Source organism: Megascapheus bottae, chromosome 7, assembly GCF_031878675.1.
Source record: "Megascapheus bottae isolate mThoBot1 chromosome 7, mThoBot2.hap1, whole genome shotgun sequence".
Taxonomy (NCBI): Eukaryota; Metazoa; Chordata; class Mammalia; order Rodentia; family Geomyidae; genus Megascapheus; species Megascapheus bottae.
Window position 1 is genome coordinate 30,063,487 of NC_143515.1, and position 13,416 is coordinate 30,076,902.

General features: G+C 34.9%; 1 long non-coding RNA gene across 1 annotated transcript in view; it reads left to right on the plus strand.

The window, feature by feature from the left end:
- LOC150060498 (uncharacterized) overlaps positions 1–2,093 on the plus strand; it is a 76,573-nt gene extending 74,480 nt beyond the window's left edge. Inside the window, exon 3 of the long non-coding RNA XR_016536134.1 lies at positions 2,027–2,093. This is a non-coding gene — a long non-coding RNA (uncharacterized LOC150060498). The remainder of the gene's footprint in view (positions 1–2,026) is intronic.
- The last annotated feature ends 11,323 nt before the right edge of the window (positions 2,094–13,416 follow it).

Sequence of the window (13,416 nt, forward strand, 5' to 3'; positions counted from 1 at the left end):
TTAGTGGAATTTAAAATAATTTTAAAGAATAATTGTATTGTAAAGACAGTTATGAAAGGACAAAGGACCTTTTGTAAATAACTTCCACCAATACACTAATTCTTGGATTTGATGATTGACATTGTAATGCAAGGGAGAGTAGGGTGTTTTCAGATATAATTAAAAGCAGTCATAACTCAAGTTCACAGATACATTTCCAAAGCTCTCATAGAAATACTGGTGGTCCAATGATACAGTGACATAATTAAGGTAAAGGAATCGTAAAAACTTGACCAAGTAGGGCTTTCAGGAAGTGTTATTTTGTTGAGATCTAGAGAAATCTCATGCTATATATGAAGCTTATTCTAGGTCTTCCATTCTTCCTGACTGGAATATAAACATAAAACCTGAGGAGGTGTGGGTGGTACTTACCTTTGTATGCTGGGCCTGGCTACAATGGCTCATCCTTGTAATCATCAGACTGATTGGGAATCTAGTTGGAAGCCAACAAGGATAGACACTTATATCCAGTTAAGTGCCCCAAAGCAAGATATAGGACTGAGTGTGGCTCAATAACTAGAACTCTAGCCTTGAACAAAAAGGCTAGGGGATAGCACTCAGGCCCTGAGTTCAAGCCCAACTATCAACACAAGGAAACAGGTATGAATGCGTACATTAATGCACATATACACATATATTAAACCTATTTATTCTTTCTCCAAATTGTCCTCACTTTTTACTCCAAATATTGACTCAATATATTTTAGTGTCTGCTCTGTTATTGTTTCTACTAAATTTCAAGTAAATACATAATGAAGATTTTATATATTTACTTTTCGATTATTACTCATAATATTTGCTGGTTATTATCTAACTTAATTAGAAGTAATTTGATAGAAACCAAAGTAGTCAATAATGCCATTTACTTAAGTGGCTTTATGATCAATGATTGCTGGAAGATGTTGGATGACTTTACCCATACTCTGTATTTTAAGAAATTACTGATTTTCTAAAATATTCACATTTTTCTGTGCCATCTGATTAATTGGAATTGAAGGTTACTTTGGAAGCTAAGTAAAATTTTGAAGACAAAAAGACTTTGAATCTTTTTGGTGAAAGATGACAAATGTTTGAATTTTTTAAAATATTTTTATTATAATTAATAAAAGGGTTACATGATATTTGCCAGATAGAAGGTGCATTAATTCATATACATTGATACCCTTTCACATGTCTTGGTCCCCATTACCCTCCCCCCACCCCCATCTTGGTTTTCCCCCCTTCCCTATCCAATTTCAAGTAACCAAATACAAATATATCCAATATATCAGATAACAAAGTGAGATACTGTAACAATATGATATAACCAAGGGACAGCAAAAGAGATGAGAGATAACATAATACATTAAGGACAACAATCATTCATTATATGGCTTTTGTTTCAATATCCTAGAGGTCCATTTAATTAGCTTCATACTATATGGCCTTATGTATCAAGGTTTTGTTCTGTTATAAATCTCTGTTAGGAGAGCCCAAGGTTTCTACTGATTATGATGAATGAGGGAAACCATTGAGCCTAAGTTTCTTTGAGTCTGGCTTACTTCACTTAATATGATTTTTTCTAAGTCTTTCCATTTCCTAACAAATGGGGTGATGTCATTCTTTCTGACAGCAGCATAGAATTCCATTGTGTACAAATACCACCACATCTTGTTGATCCATTCATCAACTGAGAGACATCTAGGTTGGATCCATATCTTTGCTATGGTGAATAATGCTGCAATGAAAATGTTTGAATTTTTTTTCTTATATAGACTTTCAGAGGCCATCTTTTTTACTGGTAACTTAAGTCATATTTTACTAGCAAGGGTTTGTTGGAATCTGAAGAAATTTCTGTGCTTCTATGTGCTTATTTTGATTCCTTGGAGTATAAGCTAGTTGGATATTGGGTGAGGCATGATAGAATCATATTACTGACTGAGTTGTAGAAAGAAAATTCCAAACAGTGACAATTTCATCTTTTCTTATTCTCTTTCAATCATAACAGCAGATGTCATGTGGATAAAACAAAGTTTAAAAAAATCCATAAAGGGAACCACAAGATAACACATAGCCAACAAGGTGAGTTCACTCCCTAATGATGCCATGCCAACCATAACCTTCCATTGCTCTAAACAAGATAGAAGAAAGTCTGCCTAATGGTTTATTTTATTTATTTTATTTATTTATTTATTTTTATTTATTTTTTTTTGCCAGTCCTGGGTTTGAGCTCAGGGCCTAAGCACTGTCCTTGGACTTTCTCAAGGTTAGAGCTCTACCACTTGAGCCTCAGCGCCACTTCTGGCTTTTTTTTTTCTATGTATGTGGTACCAAGGAATCGAACCCGGGTCTTCGTGCATGCTAGGCAAGCACTTTAACCACTAGGCCAAACTCCTGGCCCTGCCTAATGGTTTATAATACCTTTGTTATTTCTCCTTCTCTGAAAGCGTGTTTCTTCAGGACATATTAAAAAAAAACAGACATTTTTCTCTCAATTTGGCTTAGACTACTTTTGTGCATAAGAGAGAAAGCAGTAAGTTCAAGAAGCACAATACCACCTTTTGAAATAATCCAATGAAAAGTATTTTTAAAAAACTGTTTTATTCAAGTATTTAATTCAGTTATTATTTTAATAATGCAAACAATGGTTTAACTAATTCCTAAATAAAAAAGGTTACTTGTCAATTCTGTGTAATTACATAAATGATAATGACCTTTGAAAATCAATGCCATTCATGTCCTTCAGAGAGAAAAATGTCATTACATTCAAGTTTAGGTGTCATATTTCCAGAAAGAATAGGACTAAGAATAGGACCTTTCACATGGTTCTCGATAATCAATAAACATTTTGATGTTAAACAGAATATTTGAGGGACATAATTATAAGCAAGTAAACATTATAATAATAAAAAGATAACATTAAAATTTCCCACAATGCATAACTGGCAAGTAAATAGACAATTATATGAGCAATCATATTTATCTTGAAATAAGCATAATTGAATATAATTTAACAGATTGCCTCATGCAAATTTAGTTGATTCCAGAATTGATTTCACATTTTGAGATTTAGTTTTATAAAATATGTCAGGTGAAAACAACCCATAATCGTTGTAAATGGAGCAGCTTGGCTCAGAAAACACACTTGAGTGCTCCTTGCTTGAACAGGAACAAATTTGGGGCCAGCAATTTATATTCTAGGGAAATTGATCAAGACAAGATACTGGAAGACTAAGGTACTAAATCTAGATTTGTCTGCAATATTTTGCAGTGTCAAGACAATAAGATTAGTTCTGAAATGAGGGAACAAAGCATCAGAAAAGGAAAGGTTAAACATTTAAGGGATTATTGACCATAAATCCGGGATTCCTAAAGCTGCAAGAAAGTTGGAAAAATCTAGACAATCTCTGAGCCAGATTTCAAAAGTGTCCTAAAAGGGAATCTAGAGGAGGAATTGACAGAAGGATGGGATAAGTCTAACAGACTTCTCAAATGAAAACACTAAAATGGTACTATTTCCTGTGCATTTCACAATGTGGCCCAAGGTTTCCAAATATAACAGTACCCCTGAGGCACACTGAATATAATGAGTATAAGTAGCTACGAACCTCCATATTGTGCTTTCATTAGCCTATTACAGGCCATTTTTTACTAATGAGGAAAAGTATCACACTGAGCTACGTGGATATGTATTGACTGCTCAAATACAGTTCTAGTTAGTTAAACATATGCAAAGATTCCAATATTTAAGGGCATTTACATTTGTTCAACAAGCATCTACAGAAGCTCTACTTTGTTAACAAGACTATGCTATTTAAACCATTCAATTAATAGACTATTCTAGAACCACATTGAATTGTAAAGCTGCTGGTAGGATCACTATCCATACTTTAGTGAAAATGCAAATAACTATATAATATATATAACACATTATTATATATAATTGTATTATATTAACATGTTATATATCACATATTATTATATATAAATACATATAATATATATCTATATTGCATGTGGGAATTTAATGTATGATGGACATAAGCCCAGGGATGACCTGAGGCAAAACAATCAACAAAAAATGGAAAGAAAAAAAAACTATGAGAAAAATTTAAGTTTATTTTTATAAACCTCAAGTAGTTTTGGAGCTACTGTATGTGAATATATGGGCAAGGGAACTAAAGAGAGACTTATCAAAAGAAGAGATTAAAATGGAAGAAAATCATATGAGAAAATGTTCATCATCCATGGTCATAAAGGAAATGCAAATAAAAATAACCCTAAAATACCACCTTACCCTAATAAGAATAGCCAAGATTTTGAACTCAGGCAATGACAGATGCTGGCGGGGGTGTGGATAAAAAGGAACCCTATTACACTACTGGTGGGATTGTAAACTAGTTCAGCCACTCTGGAAAGCAGTGTGGAGATTTCTTAAAGAACTGAAAATTGACCTTCCCTATGATCCCGCCATACCACTTCTGGGCATCTATCCTGAACAGCATAACCCAAGATATGATAAGGCCACCTGCTCAGCTATGTTTATCTCTGCACTATTCACAATAGCCAGGTGATGGAAACAATCCAGATGCCCTACTGCAGATGAATGGATACAGAAAATATGGTACATATATACAATGGAATTCTACATAGCCAACAGACAAGATAAAATAATGGCATCTTCAGGGAAGTGGATGAATCTAGAGCAAATCATGTTGAGTGAGACAAGTCAAGACCAAAGGAACAAAAGCACATGGTATTCTTAATATGTGGCTATTAGATCCAAACAGTACAAGAGTGAGGACTCAATATCTGCATACCCAATGCTTTGGACATGGTACTGGAAATATAAACACAACTACATAGACATAAAAACTTATGACCCTATAGACATAGTGTTTTATTACATAGATGAATATGTATCTATTACATATAAATCCTCAGCCTAATTTTGATTATGTTCTAAAATGTAAGTGCCATTGATTATATATAGAGATTCCCTTCTTTAATACTTGTTTGTTAATCATGTCATTCGAAATATGATATAAAAATCAATGTTAATAAATTCTTTAATATAAAAAAGTATACTTGTTGAAATAAGCCAGACTCAAAGGAACATAGGCTCAATGATTTCCCTCATTTGTCATAATCAGTAGAAACCTTGGGCTTTCCTAGCAGTTTTACAATAGAGCAAAACCTAGATGCATAAGGCCATATAGGATGACACTAAATGAAAGGACCTGCAGGATATAGAAACAAAAACCATATAATGAATGATTGTTGTCCTTAATGTACTATGTTATCTCTCATCTCTTTTGCTCTCCCTTAGTTATCCCACATCGTTATAGTATTTTATCTTGTTATCTGATATATTTTATCTATGCTTATTGGTTATTTGAAATCTGTTAGGGAATGGGGGAAAACAAGATGAGGGGTGGGTGTGGGGGAAGGAAAATGGGAATCAAGACATGAGAAAGGGTGTCAATGTTTGTGAAGTAATGTACCTTCTATCTGGTGAATATAATGTACCCCTTCTATTAATTACAATAAAATATATGAAAAAAGTATACTTGGAAAATGATGTATTAACATATTAATCATTATGTATGGCAAAAGTGATAGGGTAGAACTTGTGCATTTTCTTTTAGTTGTAGACTTATATGTTGGAGAGTATATACTAGAGTGAGTTACTAGAACTTTGCATTTCAAAACTGTCTTATGTTTGTCAGAGCAGTAGTGTATTATCATTCTAAATAATCAAAACTTAGTACAAGCAACACGTCAGTGCATGTAGAAAAGAACCTGTTTGTCTCCACAGACTCTCTTATCCCTGCACTGAATTTTTGAAATTTACTTGTGTCAAAGACAGCATAGAAATAATCTTTCTTCACAAAGGTCTTTTCAATGTCTTTTCTTTTAAATAGGAAAGAGATTTACTTTGTGACAAAGCTGTCAAATCAGAGCAGAAAGAAAATCCTGATGTAGAAGTGGATTAATGAAGACCTAAGGGAAATTTTTGAGTAAAGACAAATACTATAGAGCCTTAAAAAATAAAGAGGCACTTCCCCTTCTTGGTGATATTTCAGGTATCATCAAAATGTGACACACCCAATAGAATGAAATACATTCAGATCACTCTCCTTGGGAGAATGAGTCAAGCAATGATGAACTCTAAGCTGTCACTTACAAAATTTGTAAGAACAACTTAAGATTTCAAATTCTCTAGCAATCAAAATGGAAAGTAAACAAAATAAATTAATTGAAAATGAAACCGCTGGAGTATGATTTGTGTGAAATTGATGTCTTCGTTTAAATCTGTGCTGGTAGAAGACTACAGAAACAAACACTATTTTATATTGACTAGAAGGAGAGCTCAAATGCAATCTGAACAAAGTACAACTAATCCATGAAATAAGCATCAGCTCTATTAAGAAATCTCCATTTTTATCCTGTAAGTTAAAATTGGAGTGAGGATATGATTTAGAAGTTAAACAATGGATAATTTTCCAAAGGACAGACATTAGGACATTCCTTCTTCTGTGTTACCCTGTCCTGTTCATACATTACTACTTTTGCTATTTTTAACCGTTGTAATGATGTTTTCTTCTAAGTAGACACTGAACTATAAATTTGGGGGCATGTGATAACTGACCTTGTGCATTTTTATACCAGTGCTTCTTTGTTCACTGTCCCATTTACAGTCACCATGAGTGAAGATGTTTTATCTATCTTTATGAATTAACATGGTAGCTTATTACATGGCTCAAAGTAGGGATGAAAAACAGAAGCAAAATGTATTATTAGTACTACCAAAAAGGCCTGGAGTGAGCCAAGGACAGTGAACTAGTAAGAAGGCAGTGGATCTGTGTGTTTTAAGAAGTTGAGTCAGAACTGCTAGTGACTAGGATAAAAGCTAAGGATGAGAGAAAATGATGTTTATAGCTGTGTTTTTCTCTAGATAACTATTTGAGTTCAGGATGACATTAAGCATGATCGAGAATGAAAGCAAACTTGGAGTATAGGGATAATGACTTTTAACAATACATAGCTTATGTCCTATTTCTAAGCATGCAAGTATTTGTGGCCTGGTAACACTTCTCACTATACTCTACAGTGTGCAGCTGTGAGGATTTCAGTAGCTTTTATATTGCTTCTTATCCTAACCACATGTCACAGCTATTCTTTCATAATTAAGTAGTCCGCCATTCTTTAAGGATGAGTTATTTTCCTTGTCAAATATATTTTTCTAGCGTAAGACTTCCTGAGTTATTTATAAAGAATGTGTGTTTAGCGTTGTTGTCATGACTGGAAATAACTTTTATTTTCAACCTTCTTGGCAGTTTTCAAGAGAAAATGTACTGCCAGTTTCCAGAGAATGCACAAGACAATTACCATTGTTGTATCTTGATTTATTGACTGAGATACCATACATAGTCATCACTCTGTCTCCTGGCACTAGACACAAGGGAAAGCTATAGATATGGGAGGAAGACATATTTTTTTTGCTTAAATTTAGCATCAAGTATATCTCTTGAGCCTTAGTTTCCCTGTCTGAAATAATCCCTTCCTCATCATCTTGTTGCAAAAGAAGAAATGAAATAATTTAAGAGAAAATTTCAGACATCTACTTTTCTGTTGGTTCAACTATGCTTATATTTGTATTCCATTTTTATAACAGAAACAAAACTGAGAATTCATTCATAACAGTTACAAGCAAACAAAAAGCTACCAAAATAAAGACAGGAATGTTATGTCACTATAGTATGTAGATAAGGTTCTAAATTGTCAAGTACATTCTATAAATGGTAGAATTGAGCGGAGTACTACAGGCTGAAGTAGCAAATTGAAACTCATAAGACAATAAATAGGTTGAAAAATTAATGTGGAGAATTATAGAAGGCCTAGAAGGATGATTCTATAAATCAACCAATTCATAGAGTAATTAGTTGTTAATCAGTACTACATGAACCTAAAAAAATGTTGTCCTAATCATTAATAGAGAAGGGCCCAGAATGAGAAAGTATCCATCATTTTATTTCTTACTCATCAGACACCATCCATGTAAATGAAAAGAGACGTTGCACAAAAATTACAGGTTTACAAAGTATTATAGGAGGCAGTAGGAATGGTCAAGGAATTAGAAAAGCTTAAGGCAAATATGTACTTCTTCTAGAACTTTAGATGGGGAACAAGATAGCCTTACTCCACTTCTTACAAACATCAATGACATCACAATAATTCACTGTGAATCTTAGTTGAGAAAGACTGAACATTTTATTACACTTGTGGGTGCTACTATCATCATTGTGATGTCAGAGTAACAAAGCTTCCACAGGGCAGCTCTGAGCTCCAAGAGTTAGTGAAGAATTCAGAAGCTACATGGCCTTTTCTCTCCAACCTCGGAAGTAATTTCTGCAAGTTTTCATGTGAACTTGTTATAGAGCCCACAAAAATTCCAAGTCTAGGAATGGAGTTATCAGCATGTTTTAAAACTTCCCAAATTCTTTTCAAGTCTAACATGCTATAATCTTCCCATATCTAAGTTAAATGGAGATGTCAGCTTGAAGAAAAAATAAAAGTGCTTAATTTAAATAAATACACAAGTCACTGACAGAAGAAATGTGATATATAACCTCTGGAAAAACTTCTAGCTATTGAAGAGCTGTAAGGTTTAAGAATCTCATTCTATGAAGCTCAAAGAAGTACAGATTTGACGATTGCTATTACTGGGCTTGGATGACAATATATTGAACATAAAAAATCAGTATGGATATGTGCCATCATTTCCAAAGAATGGACAATAGGGCCAATGAGAATAGATCGCAATCACAGTTTGTCATCATTGAGAAATGAAAAGTAATTGACCATGTAAGATATTGTTTTCAAATTAAGTCTATTCTAAATTATTATAATCCTGAGGACAGAACCGAGGGCAAGCAAATGTGCATAATTCTGTGTGGAAACTTCTGAGTTATAGTTTGTGATAGAGAATGTCTGGTTCATTCCTTAATGATAAACAGGAGCCCTGTGTATTTTTACCAAATTAAGTTTTAAAAAATCCCTCAGCTAGTGTTTTGTGAAAAAGCATGTCTAAGAAAGATAACATACTAAGGATAAGGATTGAAAAGCAAAATCAGGTAAGAATGAGTAATGACTTGTCAGCTCATGAAGTCCTGAACTGAATATAACATGTTTCTGAATTTAACATGTAAGATCAGATGATCAGAAAAATGTGGAAAGCATAAGAATACCTCTGTATACATATCTGAAGATGAACTTCAAGCTCCACAGTGTATGTCAGGACCAATCCATAGACTTAGATAGCAGAAACCACCTCCCCCTGAAATAAGTTTCATAGCTTCATCTTCAGCAAGAACGGATACAAGAAGAAGATGATTTCACCATTTAGCAGGGCTAATTAAGCAGTCTGGTCACTTTGAAGAAATTTAAGTTAATCCCATCATGTCCCATCCTCACGTAGTCAAATACCAAATAAAAATAAAAACCATTTCCAGGTCAAATCTTTGTAATTGTGCAGTTAATACTTCAAATGGTCTTTGTGTGTGGATGCAGAGCAAAGCTTTTGAGGGAAGTAAGGTATCTATGGATTTTGAGGGTAGCCTGTAACACAGGCTAAGGCTGCATGCCTTTGGAACCAAGGAAGTTATTCCCCGCCTGTCCCACCTGTTTCAGAGAAACTTGCTAAAAAATGGATGCCATATGGAATCTTTACTAGAGAAAAATATTGCATTAGGTTTTTTCCATATATTTTATTGTAATTAATAGAAGAGTTACATTATATTCACCAGACAGAAGGTGCATTACTTCACATACTTTGATACCCTGTCTCATGTATTGGTCCCCATTCCCTCCCCCCATCTTGATTTCCCCCCTTCCCTATCCAATTTCAATTAACCAGTTAAGCATATATAAAATATATCAGACAACAAAGTGAAATATTGTAACAATATGAGATAACCAAGGGACAGCAACAGAGATGAGAGATAGCATAGTACATTAAGGACAACAATCACTCATTATATGGCTTTTGTTTCCTTATCCTGGAGGTCCTTACATTTAGTGTCATGGTATTTGGCCTTATGTCTCTAGATTTTTTTCTATTGTAAATCTCTGCTGGGAGAGCCCAAGGTTCCTACTGATTATGACAAATGAGGGAGACTATTGGGCCTATGTTCCTTTGAGTCTGGCTTACTTCACTTAATATGATTTTTTCTAAGTCTTTCCATTTCCTTACAAATGGGGCGATGTCATTCTTTCTGACAGTAGCATAGAATTCCATTGTGTATAAATACCATATCTTGTTGATCCACTCATCAACTGAGGGACATCTGGGTTGTTTCCATATCTTTTCTGTGGTAAATATTGCTGCAATCAACATCGTTGTGCTAGTGGATTTAGTGTGTCCTTGTTTCTGGATGATTGGGTAAATGCCAAGTAGTGGAATTGCTGGGTCATAGGGGAGTTCTATGTTTAGTCTTTTCAGGAACTAAGATTGCATTAGTTTTAAGTAGAACAGCTTATCTGGAGAAAAGTGGTAAAATTGCAGATCGAAAAATATATTTGTTCCCAGAGTCTGCCTAGTCCCGTCATCTTCTTTTGAGCCATGTACCCTGCTTTGCACCTGTAAGTGGATTTTACATTCTGGTTGTTCTATGTAGAATGTTTTAGATGGTTCAGTAGAGGCCCCTCACAACACAGGTCTGTAATAGCATCATGGATCACTAGAATATGCTCTTCACAATATAGTGACTTGTTGGGGTCCTTCATCCCAAGTCCCTCTCGACTAGTAGGAGGGATGGGGAAAATCACGCCCGATCAGGCTAAGCCAGAAGAGGAGAGAGCCCTCTGTCCTCTGGCACTCAGCCTTCCTTCCCTGGAGCACGAACAGAGACATGCCATGCAGCTTCATCAAGGCAGGAAGATCTCTCTCTCCAAAACCCCTCCTCCTTATATTGGGTACGGGAGCCGATCAGCACAACAGATGGGCAGGATAAAGAGGTCCACTTGTTTACCTCTACTACAGGTCTCAGCAGAAAGTTATTAGACATGGCATTACTGGTCCCCCAACAGTGACTCTGCTTGGTTGACTAGATTTGCCTGATACAGGAAAGCTTGAATTCTCCGACTATGAATGGATTAAGAACTAAAGCAAATTAGTAATGTCTACTTGAAATAGTCTAGAGATGAATGACTAAGTAAAGCCCGAGTGTCACTCTAGTTTGGAGTGAGTGTGTGTGTGTGTGTGTGTGTGTGTGTGTGTGTGTGTGTGTGTGTGTTCTTGTTGTTTGGTTTTGGTTCTTGTCCGGGAGTTCCAACTTAGCACCCGGGACTCTGTGCACTCTCTGGGCAATTTTGTGTTCAAGGTTAGTGTTCCATCATTTGAGATACAGCCCCACTTCTGAACTTTCTGGTAATTACTTGGAGATAAAAGTCTCACAGACTCTTCTTCCCAGGCTAGCAATGAACAGCAATTTTGCTCCTCAGTTTTAAGTAACTAGGATTAGAGTCTTGAGCCATCTGCATCCATCTTTACTCTCTATTTACAATTTATTTAATTATCATTAAGTAGTTTCTCAAAGTGTTTTCAGTTCGTGAAGTCAGGTTATGATAGTATTTTTGTTGATGTCACCCCTTCTACCCTTGTCCTTCTTTCCCTATTCCCATCCTTACATTCAAGTTACATAGTTCAGTTTCTTCACAAACAGTACATTTCTTTTTGAATAATGTAACCCCTTCCTTTGCTCCCTCCAGTATTTCCCTCCCACCCCCCACCCACAAGTTGTATAGTTCATTTTCAGCATAGTATTTAGTGAGTATCACTGCTGCATTTGTTCACACTTCCTCCCACCCTTTCTGTGGCCTCCTTATCCTATCAAAGACAAATAAACAAGACAAAATCAAATGAAAATACATGTAAAAATTTTAAAAAATCTTTGTATCCACATCCTGGAGTATATTTCAATAAATATTACTTTATTTGTTCATATGCACAGAGCTATTGTTCCTATGTGATCCTTTACTAAGAATATTGCCCTTTGGTCTTACTGTGTAAATGCCTAAAGACCTAGGAACCACGTCCCAGTGTATTTTTTGACATACAGTTTGTTTACTTGTATATTTATAGGTACATTGTACTTGCCACAAGTGAGAGAAATCAGGCAACCACATTTCCTTAGGGTCTGATTGATTTCACTTAATATATTTTTCCAAGTTTTTTCACTTCCTTATGAATGATAAAATATCTGATGGATGAAAATTCCATTGTGCATATATACCACATTTTTATTCATTCGTCCACTGAGGGATATCTGGATTGAGTTCATATGTTGGCCCATGAAAAACAATACTGAAATTAACATAATATTGCTTGTAGGTTAACTAAAGTGAGATCATTATATAGCACACTACACCAGAATTAATTCTAAATGGATCAAAAACCTGAATGCCAAGAACATATTAGCACAAGGGCTAGGGGAAACAGTAGGGTCCCTCGGCATGGGTTGAATTGTCCTAAGATCCAGAATCATGACATTTCAAAGAAAGACCAGATAAATGGGATTGCATCAAACTGTAGAGTTTCTGCACACCAAAGGACATAGCTATAGCTATCAAGATAAATAGAAAGCCCACAATATGGGAGAAGACTTTTACCAGAGAGGCATCAGACAAGGGCTTCATATCTACAATATGTATAGATGTTAACAACCCCAATTCTTCCCCAAAAAATAAAACTCAAAGAAACAACAATTTATGAATGGAGTGAAGACATAAAGACTACTCAGGGGAAGAATTAAGAATGTTCAATTGGCACATGAAAAAGTCTTCTACATCTCTGGCCATAAAAAAAATGCAGATCAAAATAACACTGAGATTCTGCATCACCCCAGTTAAAATACTATTGTCAAGAATATTAAAAAGACAAATGCTGGAGGGGATGTGGCCAAAAGGGAACTCTCCAACACTGTTGGTGGGAATGCAAACTTATTCAACCACTGTGGAACACAGTGTGGAGGTTTCTTAAAAGACTAAACATAGTTTCCCTGTGACAGATCAATTCTATTCTTGGGCATTTAATATTTTAGACCACAAATATGTGCCTATTTGCTTTAAATTTGACTTTGCATTCCTCCTGAAAATAATAGTTTAAGAAGAGTTTTAATTCTAAAATGGTTAGTCAATATGTTAAACTAGGCTAATTAGTTTAAATTGGTTTTTGTCTTATTCTTTGCCAAAACTAAATTATTTAAATTCTTTAAAAGAGAACCAAATCTGTACATGTGCCCAAAAGTTGTTTTTTCTTAATTAGTACAAGATAATAAGCTGAAATTACTTTTTAATTTTTTGCAATGAACGTAAGTGAAAAATAATTGAAAATAC